The sequence below is a fragment of the Megalopta genalis genome, chromosome 2 (assembly GCF_051020955.1).
Source record: "Megalopta genalis isolate 19385.01 chromosome 2, iyMegGena1_principal, whole genome shotgun sequence".
NCBI lineage: Eukaryota > Metazoa > Arthropoda > Insecta > Hymenoptera > Halictidae > Megalopta > Megalopta genalis.
This window is the reverse complement of record NC_135014.1, coordinates 2,123,590-2,150,647: the sequence shown is the minus strand read 5'-3', so window position 1 is coordinate 2,150,647 and position 27,058 is coordinate 2,123,590. Positions and strand designations below refer to the sequence as shown.

The 27,058-nt window shown below is 45.3% G+C and overlaps 1 protein-coding gene across 3 annotated transcripts in view; it reads right to left on the bottom strand.

Annotated features, from left to right (window-relative positions):
• Syn1 (Syntrophin-like 1) overlaps nucleotides 1–27,058 on the bottom strand; it is an 897,245-nt gene that overhangs the window by 493,904 nt on the left and 376,283 nt on the right. The gene's annotated exons all lie outside the window — the stretch shown is intronic.

Genomic DNA, 27,058 nt, shown 5'->3' with positions numbered 1-27,058 from the left:
AATAATACCTAAAATAGTATAATAATTAGATGATGGAACGATTGGATACCGAAATATTGGAAGAATAAAATGTTCGGATTAGGGATACTTTACTGTATATTAATTTTGATTGAAACAGTTATGGAAAAGTGAAAGGATCTAGCAACTGTTACAAGAAACAGTAAATTCTCCCTCATTGACCCTCAGCTTGGAAGCGAAAATGGACAATTCGGGAAGAGGAGGTATGATTATTCCATCGAAAAATCTAACTATATTTATAAATATAATTAATATTATTCGATCATTATACGTGCACAGAAATATAACTATAAAACGCGTTTTTAACTATAAACTATAGTTAACTATAAAAACTATAAAATAATATATAATATATAAAACTATAAACTAACAACTATAAAATCGAGCCGCAAGTCACGAATAATCGTATCTGCTATTCCCAAATTCTCCATTTTTTTGTACACGCTGAGACTCAAATCAGGTTATCGGTTCAAATATTACCATCGCATTGTTATTAACTATATGTATAATAATATACTCTCGTTGTATATTAATAATAACTAATACTCGTTCACGTCCCTCGATTCCTTCGACCGCACCTAATGCTCCGGTGAAATCGTCACTCGATAGAGCAGAGTTCACGGAGTTTCCATAAGCGAAAATAAACAATAAGAATCGCGGTCGCTCCTGCAAACTACGAATCGAGATCCGCGACCCGTGTCCGCGGCCGGCTGCGAAATTTCTCCGCCGCTATAAAAATGAATACACCGAGCGATCCGCGGTCAAAAGAGCGGTCGCGTATGGCAGCGGAGCCAGTCAACACGTTCAAATTGATTTTTCCTCTATTCGTAGACTTCGCCGGCCGCGGTGAAGGAAGTACGTATGTATGGAAACGCGTAGGAAGCGGGCACGGAACTCGTTAAACTCGGCCGGCGACTTCAAACGGGCCGAACTAGGTCCGCCTGAAACTTTGATTTCTTCAACCGTATCAGCCTGTCGTTCCCGGCCGATTATTTATTAAACTGTCGTGTCGCGTCGCGTCGCGTTGGCTAAAGCGAAACCGTGTCCGGCTGTATAACCTTATCTCCGATTCGCGGATCGGAGCGTGTGGGCGGGAGAGAATCAGCTCTCGAGGAACGATGATAACTTCGCGGCTGCCAGAACCACCGGAAACATCTCGGGCTTAACGATAAACAAACAATCGAGAGGAGATCGCCGGCGATATCGATCACGGGACTCGACGATGCTCTCTCTTTCTCCCTCTCTCTCTCTCGCTCGCTCTCTCTTTCTCTTGCTCTTTTTCTCTGTCTCTCTCTAGCTATCCCTTTTCGCTCTCATACTCACTCGCTCTCTCTCGGTTTCTCTCTTTCACTCGCTCTCTCTCGATTTCTCTCTTTCACTCTCTCGATTTCTCTCTTTCACTCTCTCGATTTCTCTCTTTCACTCTCTCTCTCTCTCCCTCTCTCTCGATTTCTCTCTTTCACTCTCTCTATCTCTCTCCCTCTCTCTCGATTTCTCTCTTTCACTCTCTCTCTCTCTCTCTCCCTCTCTCTCGATTTCTCTCTTTCACTCTCTCTCTCTCTCTCCCTCTCTCTCGATTTCTCTCTTTCACTCTCTCTCTCTCTCCCTCTCGATTTCTCTCTTTCACTCTCTCCCTCTCCCTCCCTCTCTCTCTTTCTTGCTCGCTTGATCTCGTTCTCTCTCTCTCTCTCTCTCTCTCTCGTGTGCCCTCTTCCTCGCGCTCTCTCGCACGCTCTCCCTCTCTCGCTCTCTTTCTCTCTCTCTCGCTTCCTCTTCCTCTCTCTTGCTCACACGCTCTCTCTCTTGCTCGCTCGCCCCCTTTCTCTTTTTCTCTCTCTTTCTCTCTCTCTCTCTCTCGCTCTCCGAACCGGCCTCCTTCAACGTCTCCCTGCCGCCCCCCTAAAAACAACCGCCCCGTGATCGTCCAACGCTTAACGATCCCTGAAATTTTGCCCGACTTGTTTTCCCCGGTTTTTCCGGCGGCCACGCTTTTTTGTTATTAGCCGGCGGACGGCTCGTAGCCGGGAAATTTATAGGGACGTTTACCTACTAATTACGGCGCAGATGGCGGCCAGCTGGAGCGGCCCCGTGCTCTCCTACCGAACGTTTCGCGCGACAGCCGCCACTTTAATGATCATTAAGCGGGCTTGCGAGCCCCTCCGGAGCCGAGTTCTTACCTAATCGCGGCTCGTATCGATGCCGTCGATGCTCGTCGCGAGCTCGCTCACCCTTACCTGCGAACAGAAACAGAAAAACGGATTAGAGATTTTCGTCCTGGACACGCTGCAATCGTTTTTATTTACATTCGTACAGCGTCGTTGATACATTTCGATGCGTTCGTTCGAAGCAGCTTCGAAATATGTATTTCGATTACATGAGATAAATGACAAATTTGCGACGCGCTTGTCACGGTGCAACGAGGGTAATGCAGTTGATCTAGGTACAGTTTTTTTTCGCGGCTGTTGAGGAGATTGCTTTTCGATGGTCGCTTTTCAATCGTTTGGTCGTCGTTTGTTTTACCGTGTCGTAGAGAGATAAATAAAAGATAAGACAAATAAGGAAAATAAATAGTAAATAGTAAAAAGTAAATAAAACCAGACATGCGATTCGGTCACGAACTTGCTTAATTAACGCAAAAACTGTAGAAAATGCTGAACCTTCAAAATCGATTTTCGCGATGAAACCGAAGCCTCGATTATAAAAATGTTATCCTCAATTTTCGAGTCGCTTTTTTACGCAGAATCAGCTTTTCCACGGTCGTTGCACCGACGCCAGGATCCTCTGCATTCGAAAACAAAATTCCAAGCGCGACCATTCTACACGCAAGTACGCAATAAACGCATATAAACGCCTCGACCGCATAAGTCGCGACAAGTCGCGTAAAGAAAAACGTAAAACCACCGCATATATATACAGGGTGTCCCAAAAATGTCTCGCAATCCGGAAATGGCGGGTTCCTCGGAACATTCGAAGCAACTTCTTCCTTTACAAAAATTTTCTTCGAGGCACCGTTAACGAGTTATTAACGAAAAACAGTGACCAATGAGAGGCGAGCTTGGCTGGCGCGCGGCGGCCGAGCCAACAAGCGCGCGGAGCTCGGTTCCGCTCATTGGCCCGGTCGCCTAACGCCGAGCGAACTCGCCTCTCATTGGCCACTGTTTATTCGTTAATACCTCGTTAACGGTGCCTCGGAGAACATTTTCGCAAAGGAAAAAGTTGCTTCGAATCGCCTCAGGAATCCCTCATTTCTCGGAAATGCCATAATTTTGGGACACCCCGCATACATACATTACTTAGGACCTGAGGAACCCGCCAATTTCGAATTGCGAGACATTTTTGGGGCACCCTGTATATATATAAGAAAAACTGTTTCGGCATTCGAGCTAAAATGACTCCGAGTGCGAAGGGTTAATTTGGTGGACGAGGTCGCGCGCGCGCGATCGATCGCGCTCAAAAATTGCCACGGAGGGAGTCCCGGCCGGTGACAAAAATATGAACCAATAAGCGACCGACCGGTTTTCCCGGCGCGGCGCGTCGCAAAAAGCGCGCAGCGTGAAACAAAAGGGCACCGAGGACGACAACTTCGTTTGCACAGTTCGGTCCGTTCGATCGCGCGGGGGTGCCCACGGATAAAATCGCGGCGCGGCGTTCCGCGCCTTTGAAGTGTTCCGCGCGCGCGTTCGGGTCGTCGCGTCGCACGCGGCGCGGCGCGGCGCGACGGACCGCGTCGCTTTAATTACAGAACTCGTGTCCGGCTCGGCGGACGGGGCAGGGTGGAAAACAAACCGAGTTCTCGGCAAGGCGGAAAGGTGCGAGGGGAGGAGGAAGGGGGGGAATTTAGGCGCAGCCGGCCGAATCGGCCGGAGGGCGGCCGGCGATTCCGCAACTCGAGACTCGAGGGGCCGCCGGGAGTGTCCCTTTACAGAGAAAAGGCTCGGGCCGGGCCCGGTCTCTGTGCCCTCCCCCGAAGAAAAATTGATGGCCCCGCGATTGCCGGGCTCGTCGGACCCGGCCGGCGATCACAGATCTCTGCCGAGCCGCGCGCCGGCTTGTGATTAACGCTCGTTAGCCGACCTCGGATACCCGTCGGGCCACGACGACCTACTGAGGGCTCGCGGGCTTGTTTTCGCCGGGCTGATTAGAGTCAAGCAAGAGCCCGAGCTTTGCGAAAGCTTTCGCCGTTGTTTGTTTCCCCCCTCCCCGCCCCTCGCCGCCGCCTACGTGCCCGGTTATTCCGGCGGCCTCCGGCCCGTGCTTCGACGAAGCTCTTCCTCTCGCGCGCAAAACTCTCCGCAAATCCGGCCGATCGCCTCGGGATTACCGTCCGCCTTCGAGAATCCTGATCGCAAAAATTCCTACGGTTCGGAACAGTCGATTCGCTGCTGCCTTCGCTTCTCGGGCTCCTTTTTTGGGAATCTCGCGGCACCCGAGTCGACGGAAAGATTGGCAAGCGAGTGCGCCACGGGTCTTTTGCGACCCGACTCAAGTGATCGGGTCTTTTGCGACCCGTATTTAAGTGACCGGTTAATTATTATTGGTTAATTCTTGGCGATTGAATGATGTTAATGGCTGTTATGATAAAATAAATATTAATATATATAATAATGATATATTTATAACATATATAATAATAATAATATATAATATATGCAATAATATTAATATATATAATATTGTTATTAATATATAATATATATAATAATAATAATAACATATATATAATAATGATATATTTATAATACATATAATAATAATAATGTTTATAATATAAAATATATAACATATTATATTATTATTACTATTATAGTATATATTATATATTAATAATAATATTATGTATATATAATAGTAATAATAATATAATATATATAATAATAATAATATATAATATATACAATAGTAATATATAATACATATAATAATAATGCATATAATAAATATTAATATCTTCGAAAATGTGTTTGTAAACATTGACGGGGCGTCGCTAAAAATTGTTACGCCGTAGCAATCATAAGCAATCATGCCAAATGGAAATACCGTAGGTTGAAACAAATGTCTTCGTTTTAGAATTCAAAACAGTCTCGAGTGCAAAGGATTGAATCGAAGAAATTGCTGTTGCATTACAAGCAACGAAAAGCCCGATGAAGTCTGCTAAAAATACCTTCGAAAATACGTTTAAAAAAATCGTCGGACAACGCTCAGAATTATTACAAACATCGTCGATAGTAATTCACCATTCTCCCGTCATCAAAATATTTATTCTAAGAAATGATTACAATCGAAAGAGTTCTAATTATTGTTACACAATTGTGTGTATGTATGTAACATAAACATAAATGTTAATTATTGTTAAGATAACGGTACGACAAGGTTCTCAACGCGATTCTGAAAAAAATAACCGCGTGCTGCGATTTAAAGGAAATCAATCGCCCACGCGGTGTAATCACGGTAACATTAACCCTTCGCACTCGAGTGGCGACTTCGAGGCACCACTGAGATCGTTGTGTATCACGTTCCAGGATCATTTTCATATTATCAAAGTTCGGATTTCTTGAAAATCATTGAAAGCGTAACCGTTGTACGAATCGCGAGACTCAGTTTCATATACATAAAATGCACTTTGTTATATAAAATAGAAATACTATGAAACAGAAAAATTGTTTTAGATTCGCAGTTGAACTGAATCTTCGAGTGCAAAGGGTTAAAAATACCGTAAAAGCTCGTCGAAAGCTCGGCCGAATTCGACGGACTGCCGACGATTTCGTGCAACGCTGCGTCGCGGACGTTCCCTAGTTCCTCGAACGACTGACTATAAGCTCGGCGGATCGTGAGAAATGGCTTTGCGGAGCAAACAGCTCGGCAAGAAAGTGGCGTATAGTTAGCGGGGGGGAATCATAGTTTAATAAACAGTATCGGGGCGCGGGTCGGCCGCGCGGGCCGAGAATCTGTTTGCGCGAGCCCCGAGTCCGTGAATCATTCGGTGCATAAACCAGCCGGGGGACATAAGGTCCTTGTACAGTGATTAGTTTACGAGATATTCCATATGCATCTTGCTAACGATGCTTCAACACGTCATTGATGTGTTTGCTCGTGCTAATTACTGCGGCGCGTAACTCTCCGATGAAAGGAGCCGCCGGATGGGATCGCTTCCTATCGGTGAATCACTGTTCGCCTGGTTACTCGCTGCCGGGACACGGACTTCTTTCTCGTTTCAAGCCACCCGCCGCGCTCGGTAATTACGACCGCGACGTAAGAATTTCCGCGCTGGAATTCGACGAAAATTTGCTTCTCGATCGTTTCGATAATTTCGTGGTTTCGGTTCTTTTCGACAGTTTGTTTCACGCTCGCGATGTTTTAGAAATTGCTGGATCCAATTTCAACGTAAATTTGACGCGAATCTTATCGTTATAAATTTTTGTACTGCGACGAGTGTACTCGTCGCGACGAAATTGCAACGTTTGGAGCTGCGACGAGTATACTCGTCGCGAAGAAATGGTAACGTTTGGAGCTGCGACGAGTATACTCGTCGCGAAGAAATGGCAACGTCTTGAACTACGACGAATATACTCGTGGCGAAGAAATGGCAACATTTATACTACGACGAATATACTCGTCGCGAAGAAATTGCAACGTTTTGTGCTATGACGAGTATACCCGTCACGAAGAAATGGCAATGTTCCGAGCTACGACGAGTATACTCGACGCGAAGAAATGGCAATGTTTATACTACGACGAGTATACTCGTCACGAAGAAACGGCAACATTTATACTACGAAGAATATACTCTTCGCGAAGAAATAGCAACGTTTTCTACTACGACAAGTATACTCGTCGCGAAGAAATGGCAACGTCTTGAACTACGACGAATATACTCGTGGCGAAGAAATGGCAACATTTATACTACGACGAATATACTCGTCGCGAAGAAATTGCAACGTTTTGTGCTATGACGAGTATACCCGTCACGAAGAAATGGCAATGTTCCGAGCTACGACGAGTATACTCGACGCGAAGAAATGGCAATGTTTATACTACGATGAGTATACTCGTCGCGAAGAAATGGCAACGTTTTGTGCTATGACGAGTATACTCGTCGTGAAGAAATTGCAACATCTTGAACTACGACGAATATACTCGTCGCGAAGAAATTGCAACGTTTTGTGCTATGACGAGTATATCCGTCACGAAGAAATGGCAATGTTTCGAGCTACGACGAGTATACTCGACGCGAAGAAATGGCAGCGTTTTGTGCTATGACGAGTGTACTCGTCGCGAAGAAATGGCAACGTTTATACTACGACGAGCATACTCGTCGTGAAGAAATGGCAACGTCTTGAACTCCGACGAGTATAGTCGTCGCGAAGAAATAGCAACGTTTTCTACTACGACGAGTATACTCCTCACGAAGAAATGGCAATGTTTATACTACGACAAGTATACTCGTCGCGAAGAAATGGCAACGTTTATACTACGACGAGTATACTCGTCGCGAAGAAATGGCAACGTCTTGAACTCCGACGAGTATACTCGTCGCGAATAAACAGCAACGTTTTATACCACAACGAATATACTCGTCGCGGATAAATGGCAACGTCTTGAACTCCGACGAGTATACTCGTCAAGCCCGGCTAACTGGTTAAGTGAAGCAAATAAATGTTAGCAATAAAATCATTAATCATAATTCCACGTTATAACAGCCGCGCGCGCGCGCGCAGCTTTCGAAGGGATCCTTTCAGGGTCTAACTGGTTAAGCAGGCTGTTAATTCCCGCGTCGACGATCCGAAGGATAATCCGCAGCAATGTATCAGGCTAGAGCCGATGAATATCCGCGGGCTGGTAGAATAGGCCAAGGCGAGCGTCGCGTTCCGGCGCGGCGGCGCTATGCATGTATATGCCGGCGATGATGGCAGGGCGAGGGGACGCCGGCGCTTCTAGCCGTCGCGCGTTGTATCGCGTGCCAGGTGACGGAAGCGGCATCGCGGCGGTCTCGGTTCGCGCACCCGAGGCCAGCTAAGGCCGATTAGAAAGTAGGCTTCACCGGTAACCGCAAGCGCCGGCCCATTACTTATGCAACAGGCCGCGAAACTGGAGCGAGTTGAATTCTTGATGGCAAACCCTGTCATCTTCCTTTCCCGACGCCACGCGACCCACGCTGGTCTGGCGGAGCACCGGTACGTGGCCAAAAGTCGAAAAATTGCAGCTTTCGTATTTTCAACGACTGTGCTTTTTCTGACGGGTTTACAGTGCGCCGGGGCTTCAAATCTGCGATGTTATTGGGTTGACAACTAAGTAATTGCCGATTTGTTCAATGAAATAAAAAATTTTTTTTACTTGGAACGAAGTTTAATCTGTAATGTATTTTCCATTTTGTTCGATGACCTTTTGCCATCTCTCTGACAACTTGAAAATTCCACGCTCGTAGAAAGTCTGATCCTTTTCGGCCGAAAACTGAGTTAAGTGAGATTTTACAGCGTCATCGTCGTTAAAAGTTTTACCACGAAGGGAGTTGTCCAGGGATCGAAATAAATGGTGATCCGATGGCGCGAGATCAGGGCTATATGGTGGGTGTAACATCAATTCCCAACCAATATCCATCAATTTTTGCCGAGTGGACAAAGACGTGTGCGGCCTAGCATTGTCCTGCTGGAAAATGACACCTTCACGATTGACCAATTCTGGTCGCTTTTCCTTGACCGCTGCATTCAATTTTTCCAGTTGCTAACATTCACGGATAATGAAAAATAACATAATAATAATAATAATAATTTTATAACATAACATTTACGGATATCATAAAAATGGGAGTGAGAGACATCTATAACTGAAATCGGCAATTACTTAGATGCCAACCCAATAGTTCTGCGATAAGAAAAAATTATGCGGAGACCAGTCAATGAAAATTTGCAGGGACTGATCTTTTTTAATTATTTATCGTAGTGTTGCGTTGTTATTAGACCGCGAAAGTGACCACAGAACTCTTAAAACGCTGTAACTTTTTAAAAAATGGTCCAAGTGACTTGCCTTTTCTTTTGTAAGTGTTAAAGGAACTGGTTCACTGGACAATGACTTAAATACTCTTTTTTTTCTAATTTTACTATTATTTGGAATAGAAAGAAAATGTAAGAAGACTCTTGGTTTTTTCACTTTTTTTATCTGAGTCTGTAATGAAGATTTAGAAAATGCATTCCGACTTAGAAAATGCAAATCGGTTGAAATAAAATAATATATAAAATAGAAAGCATTTTCAAATACTGTTGTATTATTTGGAACTTGTTATAATTATTAAGACCGAAAATAATTGACCCTGCGGTTGCAATATCCTGCAATCGATGCAGACGAATTTTATTTTGCATAAAAATCCGCAGTCCAGTTATGACATCGATAAGTGAATATATTGTAATTATTAATGTATCACATATCCATTTTTTGTATTGTATGTATAAACATTGCAATACGTACAACGGTTTAAACTTTAGGAAGGCTTGCAAGAAAGTTGTTAAAAGTTGTTCGAACGAGATTTATTGAGAGCAGGTTATTAGAGAGCGCACTCTCAATTGTTATTAAGGGCATATTAATTTCCGCGAACCTTGGAACGCCGCTGAAATAATTTTGGCCACGGATCGCTGCTCGCCAGACCGCTGTCAGACCGCGCCGCTCGCGCAGCCGATTCCGTGTCGGAGTCGGGCCGAGTCGGGCCGGGCCGGGCCGGCCGCCACTTACGTACCACTGAATCATGCATCGGCCAATCAATTGGCCCGCGCACCCTTTCCAGCCACGTCGATGCGAGGGAATGCTTCAGTTATTGCTCTCTCGACGGCCGACGAGTGAGACGGCTGGGAATTATGCGGGACCCACCCTGTTTGCTAAGGGTGCTGTCCGTCATTTCCCTTGCTCTAAATGCTGTTTCTTCGCTCGCTTTTTTCTACCAATTATCGTCGTTGCATAGCAGGCGACTCGGCTCGATTGACGCGCCGACGATATCGCAGTGTCAATTATTGACTAATTTCGGATGAAAAATTTTGGATGAAAATTGGTCAACTTCGACTGACGACAACTCCGCGGAAAATCATCTTAGGACGATGGCTCTTTTTTTAAATTAATCCTTGAAACTTCTACTTTCAGGCAGTGTATCTTGATTTTCATTTCCATGCAACTTCGCCGCTGTGAAGCATTTAATGCGAGGCCATGTATTGAAAATTTCCATGTTTGTCCTATTGACAATTGCAAAGTTTGACGAAATGCACAGACTTCGGAACATTTTTTTCGGAGATTCCGTTCAGAGTGAAATAATATTCGATCCTTTCTCTTCAATTTAAAAAAAAAGAAACGCGACTGCGATTTTTTCTCGCGAAGTTACAACACTTTGAAACAACCCTTGCAGTTTCGAGATCGCAGCCTCGAATTTTGAAGTTGAATTTTCATATTGATTGTTAAGTAATTAATATTTATATATATAGGAGATTAACAATTTTTTACGTCTACACTTTTACAATATAAAAATGATCTTGGAACGTAATGCAACAATTTTCAAAGGGTTAACTTCTGACTTCATACACGCGGCATCCAGACAAGACACGATTCATGCTTCCCAGCAAGCTTTCGTTAAATACAGTAATGTCTCCCTAATCGATGCTCAGATTGTGCATAAAAATGGACAATTTTGGAAGAGAAGATACGATTATTGGGGCCTTCCAGCTCGTTTTAATGTTTGTTGACAATTCGTACCATAGATTGGAGAACATGCAAGGGTTACTATAAACTGCTGTAACTTTGCGAGAAAAAATCGCAGCCGAGTTTCTTTTTTTTTAAATTAAAGGGAAAAGATCGAACTTCGTTCTGCCGTGAACGGCATCTCGGAGAAAAATTGTCCGAAGTCCGTGCGATTCGTCGAACTCGACGATATGACGTATGACGTACGACGAACATGGCCTCGCATTTAAAGGGTTACAGTGGCGAGGTTGCGTGAAACTTAAAATCCAGATACACTGTCCGAAAGTAGAGGTTTCGAACTTTAATTTAAAAAAAGAGTCGTTGTCCTGAAGTGATTTTTCACGAAGTTATCGTCAGTCGAAACTGACCAATGCAATTTTCGATGTGGCAAACATGGTTTCACATTTAAAGGGTTACAATGGCGAGGGTGTATGGAACTTAAAATCGAGTTGAACTATCTCAAAGTAGAGGTTTCAAGCTTTAATTTAAGAGGAAGATCATTATTCTACGATGATTTGTCGCGGAGTTATCGTCGCTCGAACTTGTCCTCGAATAATCGTCTCTCCTCTCCCTAAATTGTCCATTTTTGTGTACAATCTAAGCGACAATTAGAGAGACATTACTGTACGCCGAAACCATCGGATCGTCGACCGTATCTCTTCGCGTTAAGTAGAAACCGGCCGCCATGGCCGGACACGCTCGATACAAACTACATTCTCGCTAAAAAACGATCCGCCGCGGCGGTCGCGCGATTTCATTAAAATTGAAACACGGCGTCGCGATGATTTTATCAAGCGCAGATGATTGAACCTTCAGCTAAGTTGCGACCGCTGGAATATGCATAACGGGTTCTCGCGCGCGGCGTTTCGCAGGAAACGATTACACCCCCGGTGCTTATTAATTACGTTCGCGCACGGCCCCGATTAATTATATCCGCGCGCGCGCGGGCGCGCGGCTTGGCCGGTTCTGCTCGGCGGGCTTTTCTTTTTCGTTTTAATGCGACAGCCCGTTGAATTATGTAATACACCATGAATGTTTCAGAGAGATAACGATCGAATCGCGGCGAGGGGAGTCGTGGGGGGTGGCAAATCGAGGCGAGGCGAGGCGAGGTAAGTCAGCGCGGCGCGTAATGATCACGTGCGCGCGGCTCAAGTAGATTCGTGTCGGGAAAATTAGATGAGCCGTTTGAGGGAAATGACGACAATGTTGCGGCTATCACGGCGAGTGTAACGAACGCTCGGCTAATAGCCGGTGTAGCTGCGAGCCGTGTAATTAACGCGTCGTCCATCGCGACGGGTTTTACGCGCGGCGCGTTGCTTTTGCGCACGGCTCCGCTTCGAGTCCGGGAACCTTGGCGGTTCTCTCACGATTCGCCGCTAAATCGGGAATCGCGCTGTTCGTATCGCGGACACGCTATTGGAAATTTCTTATCGGGTAGCCGCACGCGCGCGAGCGCGCGAGCGAGCGCAGCCTCCGCGGGTTACACGCTGTTCCGATAATTGGCAACGGCCGGATCCGACGATATTTTCGCCGATTTCGAGAAATAAAGGGGAGAAAGCGGCGCGGCCCGTTCGACTGCCAATTTTCGTGCGCCACGAGCACGCCGCGCCGTGCAACGGAGAAGAATAAAATGTTGCCGCGATACCGAGCCTCGTATAATGCCGGCACGGCTTGATACGGTGCCCATGGCTGGCAGTTTAATTGTGTGCCAGTGCACCAGATACCGGGCGTAACTACCGCGAATGGGCCGCCTATCGAACGGGACCCGTTAGCATTATCTGAAATATTACGAATCTTTTTCGAATAAAATTCTACCTGTTTCGTGGCCGCCCGCGAAAGCGATCGTACACCTTTTAACCCCTTCACGACTAATCACGACCAAGAGAAACATTTTTTCCTGTTTTGTGAAACTGGCGGTCGTCGTATTTAACCCTTCGAGCTCGAGTGACGACACTGAGGCGTCACTAAAAATTGGTATACTATTTTTCAAAATCATCGTAAAGCATCAAACTCGTTTATGTTTTTAAAAAAGGGTTAAAATTGCACTGTGCTTGCCAGTAGAGTCAATTTCATGCGCATAAATCGTAATGAATTGTATTTCAAGCTTATATATCACAATCAAAATCGTAGTGAGGGACAAGGCTCGTGTGAATTAGTAATAATTAATAATAATTATTACTAATCATTATTTTCATCAACATCATCGATAACTATTAACCCTTTGCACTCGAGTGGCGATTGTGAGGCGCCACTAAAAATTGGTACACTATTTTTCAAAATCATCGTAAGAGCATCAAACTCCTTTATATTTAATAAAATGCTTTCTTTTTTAATTTTGCTATTACTTGGAATGACATGAAAATGAAAATCTCTCGATTTATAACTTTTTCGTCCCAGCCCCTGTAACGAAAATCAAAAAAATGTCTTCGGTAGATCTCGGTGAATTTATCGCGTTTTAAAAGGTGCACGAACACCACTATAATATACAGTATATGTAGTATATATAGTACACATACTATATAGTTGCGCCTAAAAAGTTGCTTCCTCAAGTCATTCGAAGCAACTTTTTCCTTTACAAAAATGTTCTCCGAGGCACCGTTAACGAGTTATCAACGAAAAACAGTGACCAATGAGAGGCGAGCTCGGCTGGCGCGAGGCGACCGAGCCAACGAGCAGAACTGGGCTTCGCGCGCTGGTTGGCTGGGCCGCCTCGCGTCAGCCGTACTCGATTCTTATTGGTCACTGTTTTTCGTTAATAACTCGTTAACGGTGCCTCGGAGAACATTTTTGTAAAGGAAGAATCTGCTTCGAATGATCCGAGGAACCCGCCATTTCCAGATTGCGAGACATTTTTGGGACAACCTGTATAGTAAGCGTATCTAATCGCGCTCAATCTGCAACCGCCGTCAGCCAACACCAGACCGCGAATTTCACGCGTTCGCGGCAGAAAACGCGTAGAGGTACAACTTAAAAACAGCGAACGGATCGAAAGCGCGAGCGTAACTTTATCACCAGGCACCGTGAGAAGACATCGAGAGCTCTGGCACCGGTCGCCGGACAACAGGAACAGGCCGCGGAATCGGGCGTTATCATTGGCACAAGCGCGAGAGGAGCGGGCGTCGACGAGGTTCGGTTTAATCATCGCGGACGCGCGGCCCGTTTTGTTCGCGCATTTAAATGAAACGCTTTAAACGAATAGGCTTGTTGGCCGGAAACGAGCGAGCCCTCTCTCCCGCCTGGTCGGATTGTCGTCTCCATTGAAAGCGATCGCGAATTCAGAGCCGGGAAATCCAATAACGGCGGTCGGTGGGCATCTGGCCGGTCGACGTGGCGCGCGGCGCGGCGCGGCGCGGGCCGGGCCGGACCGATCGCGCGCGCTGCCCCTCGCTCAGTTGTCGCCGCTATTGATTAAAGATTAAGTATTAAAGCCGCGACGCGCAATATCAATCAGCCGGCATTGTCATCGGGGGGCAATATATGTGTCACGAGCGTAACAGCCGCGGCGGCCCGGCCCGGCCCGGCCCGGTAAATAAATTCGGGGCAAGGCGCGCCGCGCAGCAATCGCGTAGCGCCGCATCGCATCGCTCCGCATCGCATCGCATCGCATCGCGTCGCAACGCGCCGACCAGAGCCGCCTCGTTATTAACATTAATCCGACACGTTCGATGTATCGCGTTAATCGATTCCGACGGTGTATCCGCCCGGCCGTGGCCCGCGGCGATCATCCCGTTCCCACCGATTTCAATAAAACGACGACGCGTTTTCGAGGCCGCGCCGCACCGCGCCTCGCCGCGCGCCGGATGCTTTAATCGCTCCGATGCATCGCAAATTATAATGCACTTTTTTTCAGCGATCGGTTCTCGCTCTAGCGGAACTCGACGATGCGCCGATTCGGCCGCGCCTTTTAGAGCGGCGCGCGCCATACTTTCGGCACGATTTTGAACGCGACGCTTTCCTGGAATCGGCGACGAACAGGATCGTCTCGCGCGAGTTATGATGATTCGATACTGACGATACGGTGCATGGGAAAAGGGTTGACTTTAATTAACGCGCATTAGTTTTTGAGAAGTTGAAACGAAGAAATTTAAGAAGAAATTTAGCACTTGATTTAATTATATTTCTAGATTCTGGACTTCGATTTTCGGACGTTTCTCGACGAAGTCCATTGGAATGTGCCTTGGAGAGTAAAAAAAAAAGCAGAAATCCCTAAGAAAAAATTTAATTATGTAATTATAATAAATTCTTAGCAATTTTACCTCAGCTGAGAAGCAAAAATGAACAACTTTGGAAGACGAGGTACGATTATTCAAGCCTCGCGCCTCGTTTTTATAGTTGTTGGCTAATCGAAAACTATAAAAAGAAGCCACGAGGCTCGTCGCGACGCAAAATACTGCCAATTCTGTGTGACGAGTATACTCATCGTGTCGCAAAATACTGTCAATTCTGCGTGACGAGTATACTCGTCGTGTCGCAAAATACTGCCAATTCTGCGTGACGAGTATACTCGTCGTGTCGCAAAATACTGCAATTTCTCCGTGACGAGTATACTCGTCGCGACGCAAAATACTGCAATTTCTCCGTGACGAATATACTCGTCGCGACGCAAAATACTGCTAGTTCTCCATAACGAGAATATTCGTTGCGACGCAAAATACTTCTATTTCTCCATGACGAAAATACTCGTCGCGACGCAAAATACTGCTAGTTCTCTGTGACGAGTATACTCGTCGTTACGCAAAGTACTGCTAGCTCTCTGTGACGAGTATACTCGTCGTGACACAAAATACTGCTAGTTCTCCATGACGAGAATACTCGTCGCGACGCAAAATACTGCTAGTTCTCCATGACGAGAATAATCGTCGTGACGCAAAATACTGCTAGTTCTTCATAACGAGAATACTCGTCGCGACGCAAAATACTTCTATTTCTCTGTGACGAGTATACTCGTCGTGGCACAAAATACTTCTATTTCTCCATGACGAGTATACTCGTCGCGACGCAAATTACTGCCGCTTCTCCATGACAAGTATACTCGTCAAACACAATGAACCGATCAAACTTAGAAGATCATTCCTTCGAAAGGCGCACGAATAAACCGCGTGATCGTAGAATTTGATGTCCTGTCACCGAATTCTCCCTGCCTCGTTGTCCTTTTCCAGGCCGGGCCGACGCGCCTCGATCGTCAATATTTTGACTGGAAAAAAGCACGGTTTTACATAAGCCGTGGGGAGAGAGGAAGGGTGAACACGCGGACGATGGGGAAACAAGGTGAAACCGCCGGCAAAAGGATCCCCACCGGCGTCTTTATCCTCGGCAGTAGCTTTTAGCGACCTCGAGCACTCACGCTGCCTCCGATCCCAAGGATGAGGGATCCCCCTCCCCCCTCTTTCCACCCTCTTCCACCATCCGACAGCTTCTCCGCCGTTTTTTCCTTTTTTTTTTGTTTTGTTACGCCACGTCCTACGGCCTTCGACAGAGAAATACACCTCCTCCCCGCGTCCACCCCCTATTTATGCCGCCATTATCCTCTCGCCGATAGTTTATTACGGTCGACAACGTGTTGTCGGGACGAGAGACGTCCTCCTCTGCCGCCGTCGGGATCCTTCGACGCTCGTAAATTACGCGTCAATTAATAGCTGCGGATCTTCTCCCGCCGCTATCGTTCGCCCCGCTGCGATCATTATCGCAAATGACGTATAAATACTGTTGTTTGAATGATTAATCGAGGATAGAAAGAAATTAGCTGTCGATTTTGTGGTCGGATAAGAGAGGTTTTACACCGTACTGCCGAAAAACGTTTAGTAGAAACTGAATCGACCGATCTTGACGGACGTTATCGATGTACATGGTAAATCGTTTGGCACGTGATTTGCCTCAAATTGCATCGAGTGTAGTAAATTCTCCCTAATTGACGCTGAGATTGTGCACGATTATTCGAGCCTTGCAGCTCGTTTTTATAAACACAGATTATTAGTAACTATAAGAACGAGATGCAAGGCTAGAATAATCGCATCTGCTCTCCCCAAATTGTCCATTTTTGTGTAAAATCAGAGCGTCAATTAGGGAGAACTTACTGTACTATAATTTCTCTCTAATTCGCGCTCAGATTGCGCACAAAAATAGACAATTTGAGAAGAGAGGAGATACGATTATTCGGCCCGTTGCGGCCCGTTTTTATTCGACAATCGGTAACCGTAATAAACGAGGTGCAAAGCTCTAAAAATTGCATCTTCTCTTCCCAAATTGTCCATTTTCGTGGACAATCTGAGCGTCAATTAGAGAGACATTACTGTAATGGGCCGCCCGCGCGGCTCGGTAGAATTTTTCTATCGAGTTCGAGGCGATCGTCGGGAGTGTACAGTAATGTTTCCCTAACTGGCGCACAGATTGTGCACAAAAACGGACAATTTGGGGAGAGGAGATGCGATTATTCGAGCCTTGCAGCTCGTTTTTATAGTTGTTGACAACTCGTACCATAGATTGGAGAACGTGCAAGGGTTACTATAAACTGCTGTAACTTTGCGAGAAAAAATCGCAGCCGAGTTTCTTTTTTTTTAAATTAAAGGGGAAAGATCGAACTTCGTTCCGCCGTGAACGGCATCTCGGACAAAAGTTGTCCAAAGTTCGTGCGATTTGTCGAACTCGACGATATGACGTTTGACATATGACGAACATGGCCTCGCATTTAAAGGGTTACAGTGACGAGATTGCGTGGAACTTAAAATCGAGACACACTGTCCGAAAGTAGAGGTTTCGAGCTTTAATTTAGAAAGAGAGTCGTTGTCCTAAGGTGATTTTTCGTGGAGCTATCGTCAGTCGAAGCTGACCAATGCGCATTTCGTCAAACTTGGCAATTTTCGATATGACAAACATGGTTTCACATTTAAAGGGTTACAGTTGTTTTGTCCGTACGTTCGGTTAGTCGCCTAACGTACATGCGCGACCGAACTATTGTACGCTCGATTCGCGCTTCCTACGGCAAATTAATGACGTGGAAGGGTCTCTAGTAGTCTTAGAGAACTTTATTTTTTGTGTTGTACTCTCTGCGAGCGCTGGTGGAAGAATGCTCTTCCAACGCTGGAAAGTCGTGGAAGAGCACCCGTGGATGGAGGTAGATTGTTTATTATTGGTCAAGGCACGAATCACCCCTTGGAGGGGGGTGTCTGCCTTGACCCTTGTTGGGGCCTGAGAGGGTTTCTCCAATGGTGGGACCTTTTTATGGCCCTTGTCTCTGGACGCAACAACAGTGGCGAGGTGCATCGAACATAAAATCGAGTACAACTACCTTAAAGTAGACGTTTCAAGCTTTAATTTAAGAGGAAGATCATTATTCTAAGATGATTCTTCGCGAAGTTATCGTTACTGAAAGTTGGAAATACTATGCTCGTGTCACATGGCCTCCGAATATGACGAACATGGCTTCGCATTTAAAGAGTTACAGTAGCGAGGTTGCGTGAAACTTAAAATCCAGATACACTGTCCGAAAGTAGAGGTTCCGAGCTTTACTTTAAAAAAAGAGCCATCGTCCTAAGATGATTTTTTGCGGAGTTATCGTCGCTCGAAGTTGTCCTCTGCTAGAACTCGATGTCTCGCTTCCAAGTACAGTAATGTCTCTCTAATTGTGCGCTCAGATGGCGCGCAAGAATGGACAATTTGGGAAGGGGAGATACGATTATCCGAGCCTTGCGCCGCGACAGAAAGAGTTCTTGTTGGCGGGTCGAGACGGAAGAGATGGGACGTGGAAGTAGTCTACGAGCAGAGTCTTCTGCGCTCTTTGATCTGCCAGCCCATGCCTTTTGTTTCCCAACCGCGGACGTCGCGTTCGAAATAAAAGAGCTTAAACACACTCCGAGGGACGGTCGGGCCGTGCCGGGCCGGGTCGCGGGCCGAGCGGCCCGTCTCTTTCTTCCCACTCGGTTTGTCTTCGCCACGCTGCCGCGCTGCCACTCCACTCTGTCTTCCCTTTCCCCCGGTCCCCGTTCATCTTCCTTTATCGCGGCACTTTCAAATCGTCCGGAAAAATCGGACGCCCGGGACTCGCAGCTCTCTCTCTCTCTCTCTCTCTCTCTCTCTTTCTCTCTCTTTTCTCTCTCGTCTTCGTTTGCTCGTGAACCGTCTTTGATGGCGCGGCGCGGGACACGGTTTGTTCTGGAGGACCTCACGGTGATTGCTAAGTGGTTCTCCGGTGCTGCAGGAGTTTCGCGAAGTTTGTCGATCGTCGACAGAGATCGCAGGGATCGTGTCGGTGGATCGTTTCTATCGGTAAATTGCGGATTTATGTCGACCGGACTTTTCGAGCGAGCAAGTTTCCTATTAAACCTCTCCGATACCGTTTCTCTCGCGACTGCGACCATTGCGAATCTCTTCTCCTTTAACGATTTAGCAGCAGTGTCTCCCTAACTGACGCTCAGATTGCGCGCAAAAATGGACAATTTGGGAAGAGGAGATATACGATTATTCGAGCCTCGCGGTTATAGTTTTATAGTTACGAATTGTTAAGAACTATAAAAACGAGCTGCAAGGCTCGAACAATCGTATCTCCTCTTCGCAACTTGTCCATTTGTTTTTTGCACAATCTGAGCGTTGTTCCCGAACAGTTTTGCCCGGTGCTCGCAGAATTCGCGAGTAAAAGCTGCACCGTCGAATGTCCAACGGAGGGTTCGAATTCCCTTGAATCGAGGGCCCAGGGACGGACGAAATTGAGGGTCCGCGTACAAAATTCCGCGGCCAATGTTCGCTGCGCGGCGAACTAGCGCGAACTCGCGGGACGAAGCGAGTTCCTTTGGCGGGCTTCATTTTTTTTTTCTTTTTCTTTTTTTATTGAAACCGACGGAGGTGCTTCCCGGTGAAAGGAAGATTTTCCGCGAGGCGACGCGCCGCGCGCCGCGCCGCGAAAAACTGTGTCGGCGGGTTTTACGAGCGGATCGGTATTTCGCAACTGTGTTCTCGTGAGCGACGCCCGCCGCGTTTCACGCCGCCGCGGCAGTAATAATTTTATAACGTACAAGCAAGCAGTAAAGGCGTTCTTTACGAGCGCGGGACGCCCTATTATTCACGGCTACCAGCGATTTTTAATGCGAACGGCCCCGGCCATTCTTCATTATCCGCGCGCGGCGTCCGCGCGTGCAGATAATTTTATTCCGTTGTTGCTACGTACTCGAGCGTGCATCTACGTGCCGCTTCTCTCTCTCCCTCTCTCGCTCTCTCCGCTCTTGCTCGCTCTCTTTTTCTCGCTCTCTTTCTCTCGCTCTCGCTCTCTCTCTTTCTCTCGCTCTCTCTCTTTCTCTCGCTCTCGCCCTCTCCGCTCTCGTTCTCTCCGCTCTCGCCCTCTCCGCTCTCGTTCTCTCCGCTCTCGTTCTCTCCGCTCTCGTTCTCTCCGCTCTCGCCCTCTCCGCTCTCGTTCTCTCCGCTCTCGTTCTCTCCGCTCTCGCTCTCTTTCTCTCGCTCTCTCTCTCTTTCTCTCCGTTCTCGCTCGCTCTCTTTCTCTCGCTCTTTCTCGCTCGTTCTCTCTGCCGTCAAATTGTTAATTCTCCCGTGAAGCAGATTTTAACCTCTTTAAGTGGACCCGCGTATGCGCGTTCATTTAATTTTCGCATGATATTCAACGACGCCGAAACGCGGACGCGAACCAGCGCGGCACTGCGCTTTTTACGCGCCGTATTATGGGGCAATCGCGCGCCAAACGCTGTTCAAAGTCACTTTATAAATGCACGCTTATGGCGAAGGAAATGTTGACCAACGCTCGATTAAACGTATTAGGCTGTACGATGTGTTATATCTTCTTTCTTCTGTTTTTTTAAATCGTTTGTCCGTTTTAAACGGGACTGTACGACTTTGAAACAGCTGGTCTCGAAATCGTGAGAAATTGAAATCGTCGATTATTAGACCATCGTTCTTCGAGATTGCGTTACAAGCGATGGATAATAAGTTTATCCAGTATTCACTTGAATTATACATTTATTAATTTATTACGTTTTGATACTTTTACGTCTGATACTTTTTGAGCTATTGAATTTGTTATATTTTATGTAGAATTTGTTTATTCGAATACGTTACATTTTCATTTCATTTCTTAATTACGAATTTTAATTAAGAGATGCATTAATTAATTTTGGTCGCTGTTTGGAGAGCGAAATCTTATGTTCTTGTTAAAAATAGAAACAATTGGCTACGTACTAGCTGTTATCGGAAAAGTTATAGAAGCAAACAGCGACGTAGAATTTAATAATATTGTTGCACCGTTTTCGTCTTGCCTAAATTGTTAAATGTCTCGCAATTCGGAAATGGCGGGTTCCTCGGATCATTTGAAGCAGTTTCTTCCTTTACAAAAATTTCCTCCGATGCACCGTTAACGAGTTATTAACGAAAAACAGTGACCAATAAGAATCGAGTACGGCTGGCGCGCGGCGGCCCAGCCAATCGGCGCGCGAAGCCCAGTTCCGCTCATTGGCTCGGTCGCCTCGCGCCAGCCGAGCTCGCCTCTCATTGGTCACTGTTTTTCGTTGATAACTCGTTAACGGTACCTCGGAGAACATTTTTGTAAAGGATAAACTTGCTTCGAATGACCCGAGGAACCCGCCACTTTCGGATTGAGAGACATTTTTGGGACACCCTGTATATATTTATATTATTTATTCTCACAAATGAGTTGGAAAATTTCTAATTCGCGCAAAGATCCGCAGTCTACTCGTCGGATAAGATATCCAATTTAAATTCTACAAACATGTCTGACCAGTGCAGGTCTTTTCTACTTGCAGCAAGAACAGCCAAACACCAGATAGATCTCCTTAACGCGAATTTTCGCGGAAACGAATCTGCGAGAGCTTTTTCGCGCACAATTCTATTCTCGTCAATTACAAAAATCGTAAACAATTCCCTAAACAGATGAGCACGCGACGTGTTCAAAATTAAGACCGATAGGACCCAATGGGACCCTGTCGATCGAAATCAACGAAGGTCCGTCCGGTTACAGTCGAATATAGATCGCAGCTGGAGATTTTCCGAACGCTTCGTAGTCGATGGACCGAACGGCGGCGGCTTTTCGAGATCCTGGGAAGGAAATGACGGTCATTGGCGCGGGAAGCGTGGGAGAAAATTGACGGGTGACGTTTCTCAATGGCTCGGATTGCCTTTACGTCGGGTTCGGATCGCGACGCATCGGTTTCCAGGGCGATTGAAAAATTGAAAACACTCGGAGAGCCGAGCCGAGTCGAGCCGAGCCAAGTCGAACAAAGCCGAGCGAAGCGAAGCCGCGGCAAAGCTTCCCGCTGATTAAATTCAACGAATAACATTGTGCTCCTGATATCGCAATAACGCAAATAATTCTAATAATCTCGTAATTCCGGCCGCGCATATTTTGTTCTTTGCATATCCGGCCGGAATCGAATCCGCCCAGAACGCCCTCTCCCCCCCACTCGCCCCTCCGGTCGCGTATTGCTTTTTATTTATAAAGGGAAATTATTCGTTCCCCCGCGCCGCGAGCCCCCCGCAATCTCCTCTGACGATCTTTCCGGCGGACGAGCAGCGATAAACGCGGCTGAAAACGGCAAATATTCGTCCCTGGTAATCCAATCTATCTCCTTCAGTCTTTTATTAGTTTTCCCACGATACGGGCTCGACTTTAATTCTCTCTCTCTCTCTCGCTCTCTTTACGTCGGAACTCTTTCCTTTATAGTTTCGCCTTTCCTTCTGACCGGCAAATCCAATCTGACTACCTTGCTCCCCTGTTTTCCCGACGAATCGCGCAGTCTCTCCCGGCCACTCCATATTTATTCCTCCCCGTTTTTTGCAGATTGATTTTCGATATCTTCTCCGCGAACGAATATCCTTCCGATAAATCAATTCGATGTATTTAATTTCCCTATCCGCGTTTTTCCTCGTGCTTCCGTGTACATTTTCGCCGTTTTGACCAAGCGAAATTCTCTGTTCACGATAGATTCTATTTAATTCCTCGAATAAATTGCAGTAAATTCTACTAGATTTTTCAATAAATTCTACTCGATTCTTCAATAAATTCTACTCGATTCTTAAATAGATTCTACTCGATTCTTAAGTAAATTCTACTAGATTCTTAAATTAATTCTACTAAATTCTTCAATAAATTCTACTCAATTCTTAAATAGATTCTACTCGATTCTTCAATAAATTCTACACGATTCTTAAATAAATTCTACTCAATTCTTAACAAAATTCTACTAGACTCTTCAATAAATTCTACTGAATTCTTAAATAAATTCTATTCAATTTCTTGACTAAATTGTACTCAATTTCTTGAATAAATTGTACTCAATTTTTTGAATAAATTGTACTTAATTCTTCAGTAAATTCTACTCAATTTCTTGAATAAATTCTACTCGATTCTTAAATAAATTTTACTCAATTCTTAAAAAAATTCTACTAGACTCTTCAATAAATTCTACTGAATTCTTAAATGAATTCTATTCAATTTCTTGAATAAATTGTACTCAATTTCTTGAATAAATTGTACTCAATTTCTTGAATAAATTGTACTCAATTTTTTGAATAAATTGTACTCAATTCTTCAGTAAATTCTACTCAATTTCTTGAATAAATTCTACTCGATTCTTCAATAAATTCTACTCAATTCTTAAATAAATTCTACTAGATTCTTAAATTAATTCTACTAAATTCTTCAATAAATTCTACTAGATTCTTAAATTAATTCTACTAAATTCTCTTTAATAAATTCTACTGGATTCTTAAATAAATTCTACTCAATTCTTAAATAAATTCCACTAGATTCTTCAATAAATTCTACTTGATTTTTAAATAAATTGTATTCAATATCTTGAATAAATTGTACTCAATTTCTTGAATAAATTGTACTCAATTTTTTTAATAAATTGTACTCAATTCTTCAATAAATTCTACTCAGTCCTTAAACAAATTCCACAGGTGAAAGTTCAACCACTTTCCAAAAAGAAAATATCGATATGTCTCAGTTGAAATGCTGTACATCTAGAATACTGTTCAACGCTAAAACTACCAATCACGAATTCAAGTGAAACAACTGTCCTCTGCAAAACAAGCAGCTTGAATTTACATAGATTCTTCGCGATCTTCGTTAGAAGAAATGCTCGAATAGAGAAACCGATTACACTATTTCCGATAAAAGCATTCTCGTAATTTCAATAATGATTATATCAAGGTTATGTTAACGCTGAAACTACCAACCATGAATTCAAGCGAAACAATTGTCCCCTGCAAAACGAACAGATTGAATTTCCATAGCGATTTCTTTCGCGATACTTTTCGCGATCTTCGTTAGAAGAAATGCTCGAATAGAGAAACCGATTACACTATTTCCGATGAAAGCATCCTCATAATTCCAATAATGCTTATGTCACGGTTATGTCAACGCTGAAACTACCAACCATGAATTCAAGCGAAACAATTGTCCCCTGCAAAACGAACAGATTGAATTTCCATAGCGCTTTCTTTCGCGATACTTTTCGCGATCTTCGTTAGAAGAAATGCTCGAATAGAGAAACCGATTACACTATTTCCGATAAAAGCATCCTCGTAATTTCAATAACGTTTAAACGAAGAATACGTAACGGGTCATTCGACGCATCAATCAAGCGACGGTCATTCGTGCGAGATCAACGATCGCGACGATAAACACGCTCGTTTTCTTCTTCCGTCGCAGGCTTCGACCGCCTAGCTTTTATGTTTACACATTTTCTGATGGATGGCTCCATTCCGCGGGGCAAGCGAGCACTGCGACAACTCGACGGCACGAAGATAAGGCTTCTGTGTGCCGTGGACGTAAGTTAGCGCGGCGGCGCGCGTTCGCACGCGAAACAAATAAACACGGTCGGGCCGAGGCAGTGTCGCGCGGGCATAAACGGGCCGAACAGAGCCGGATAACTCGACCGAGCTGTGCCAATAATTCGCGCGGCGCTAATCTTTTGCACGATCGGCCGTCGCGGCGCCCTCAGCCCGGCCTCGTAAACCCTAATCTCCCCGTGATTTCCTCGTTTATGTTAAACGGCGGCCGCGCCGCGAGCCGCGACCGTCTCGGAACAAGGTAAATACCGGCTACGACCAAATATTTTTCCGTTCCGCGGCTGGATCGACCTCGATGGGCCTTAATGAGGCCGCCGGCGCCGCTATCGAGCGGTCCTCTGTGCTTTCCCTAATAGTCGCGGCAGCGAAACGGCGAATAAATACTGCGGTATTTGACGACGGTGGCGTGAACAAATTCAGGGATATAGAGCATATTTGTTTAAATAGGTTTGACCATTTTTGTTGGATAATATTGTTTGGTTTGGAGGAGAAAAATTGTTGAAATTCGGCCTTCACGCGATCTGAGAATTGCGATAGGCAAAAGTTCGTCTAAATTCGATTCGAGAAAATGGGCGAATAATTACTATCTTTCTGAGGATAGTCGTATGCAAAAATTCAGGTATATAGTCGAAATATATACGTAGGAGTCTGGCAATCGTCGTTAAAAAATATCGTTTGGTTTGGAGGAGAAAAATTATTGAAATTCGGCCTTGACGAGATCTGAGAATTGCGATAGGCAAAAGTTCGTCTAAATTCGATTCGAAAAAATGGGCGAATAATTACTATCTTTCTGAGGATAGTCGTATGCAAAAATTCAGGAATATAGTCGAAATAGATACGAAGGAGTCTGGCAATCGTCGTTAAAAGATATCGTTTGGTTTGGAGGAGAAAAATTATTGAAATTCGGCCTTGACGCGATCTGAGAATTGCGATAGGCAAAAGTTCGTCTAAATTCGATTCGAGAAAATGGGCGAATAATTACTATCTTTCTGAGGATAGTCGTATGCAAAAATTCAGGAATATAGTCGAAATATATACGAAGGAGTCTGGCAATCGTCGTTAAAAAATATCGTTTGGTTTGGAGGAGAAAAATTATTGAAATTCGGCCTTGACGCGATCTGAAAATTGCGACAAAAATTCATCTAAATTCGATACGAGAAGGAGTCCGAATAATTACTATTTTTCTGACGATAGCCGCACGCAAAAGTTCAGGAATGTAGTCGAAATATATACGAAGGAGTCTGGCAATCGTTGTTAAAAAGTATCGTTTGGTGTGGAGGAGAAAAATTGTTGAAATTTAGCCTTAACACGATCTGCGAATTGCGATAGCCAAAAATTCGTCAAAATCCGATTCATGAAGAATCCCGAATAATTACTATTTTTCTGACGATAGCCACGCGCAAAAATTCAGGAATGTAGTCGAAATACGTACAAATAAGTCTGACAATCGTCGTTAAAAAGTATCGTTTGGTTTGGCGGAGAAAAATGGTTAAAATTCGGCTTTAAGAGAATTGCGACAAAAATTCGTCAAAATCCGATTCGAGAAGAATCCCGAATAATTACAATTTTTCTGACGATAGCCACGCGCAAAAATTCTGGAACATAGTCGAAATACGTACAAATAAGTCTGACAATCGTCGTTAAAAAATATTGTCCGGTTCGGTGAAGAAAAATTCTCGAATTTCAGTATTGAAACGATCCGTGAACAGCGATTTTCAAGAATTCTTCCAAATTCGATACGAGAAAAATGTCGAATAACTGTTACAGTTTCGACGACATCGACCCGCAAAAATTCCCAAATGCAACGAACATTCCGACAAACGATTCTGCAAACTCTGCCGGGAAACGATCGCACGGTCCGCCAAAGAAAAATATACGAAGTACAGAATCCCGAAGCGACGCGAGAAACGGGAGCAGCGTCTCGGCGGTTCGAAGTGAAACAAAACAACGCGGCGATTGAAAATCGAGGAAACTGAAACGCGGAGAGGTTGGCCGGCTTCTTCGTCCCGATACCAGCCCCGTTAATTATCATTGCAGAACACCTTCGCGAATGGAAAAAGGCGAGCGCGCCGTTCGAGGCGGTCGACGGAATATCTGCGAAGTAAGAACGAAAGTGATCGCGTCGATCGAAACGGCGCGTCGCCGACGAGATTTCGGGGTCGGGGGTTAACCCAGTTGCAAAGCGGAACATATTACTTCTGATTGTGCAACCGGGCTTCCGCTTGATCCGCGACGACGTCGCAGAGCGACGGCGAGCGGCTCGGCAAAGCTTTAAATTTTCCGCCGATTGGCCGGCCGCGCTCTCACCCCTCTGCCACCCTGTCCGACCCGGCGGTCGTGTTGAAATTGAAATTAAATCAGCCCCAATTAACTCTCCATTCCGCTTCCCGCCCTCCTCCGGCCCGGAAAAAAAACGACGAGCCCCCAATCTCGGCGAGTCTTCACGAAGCCCATGAAACATTCATCGAAATCACTTTCGACCGGCTCTCGTTCCGCTCCGCTCCTGCCCGGCCAATCTCTG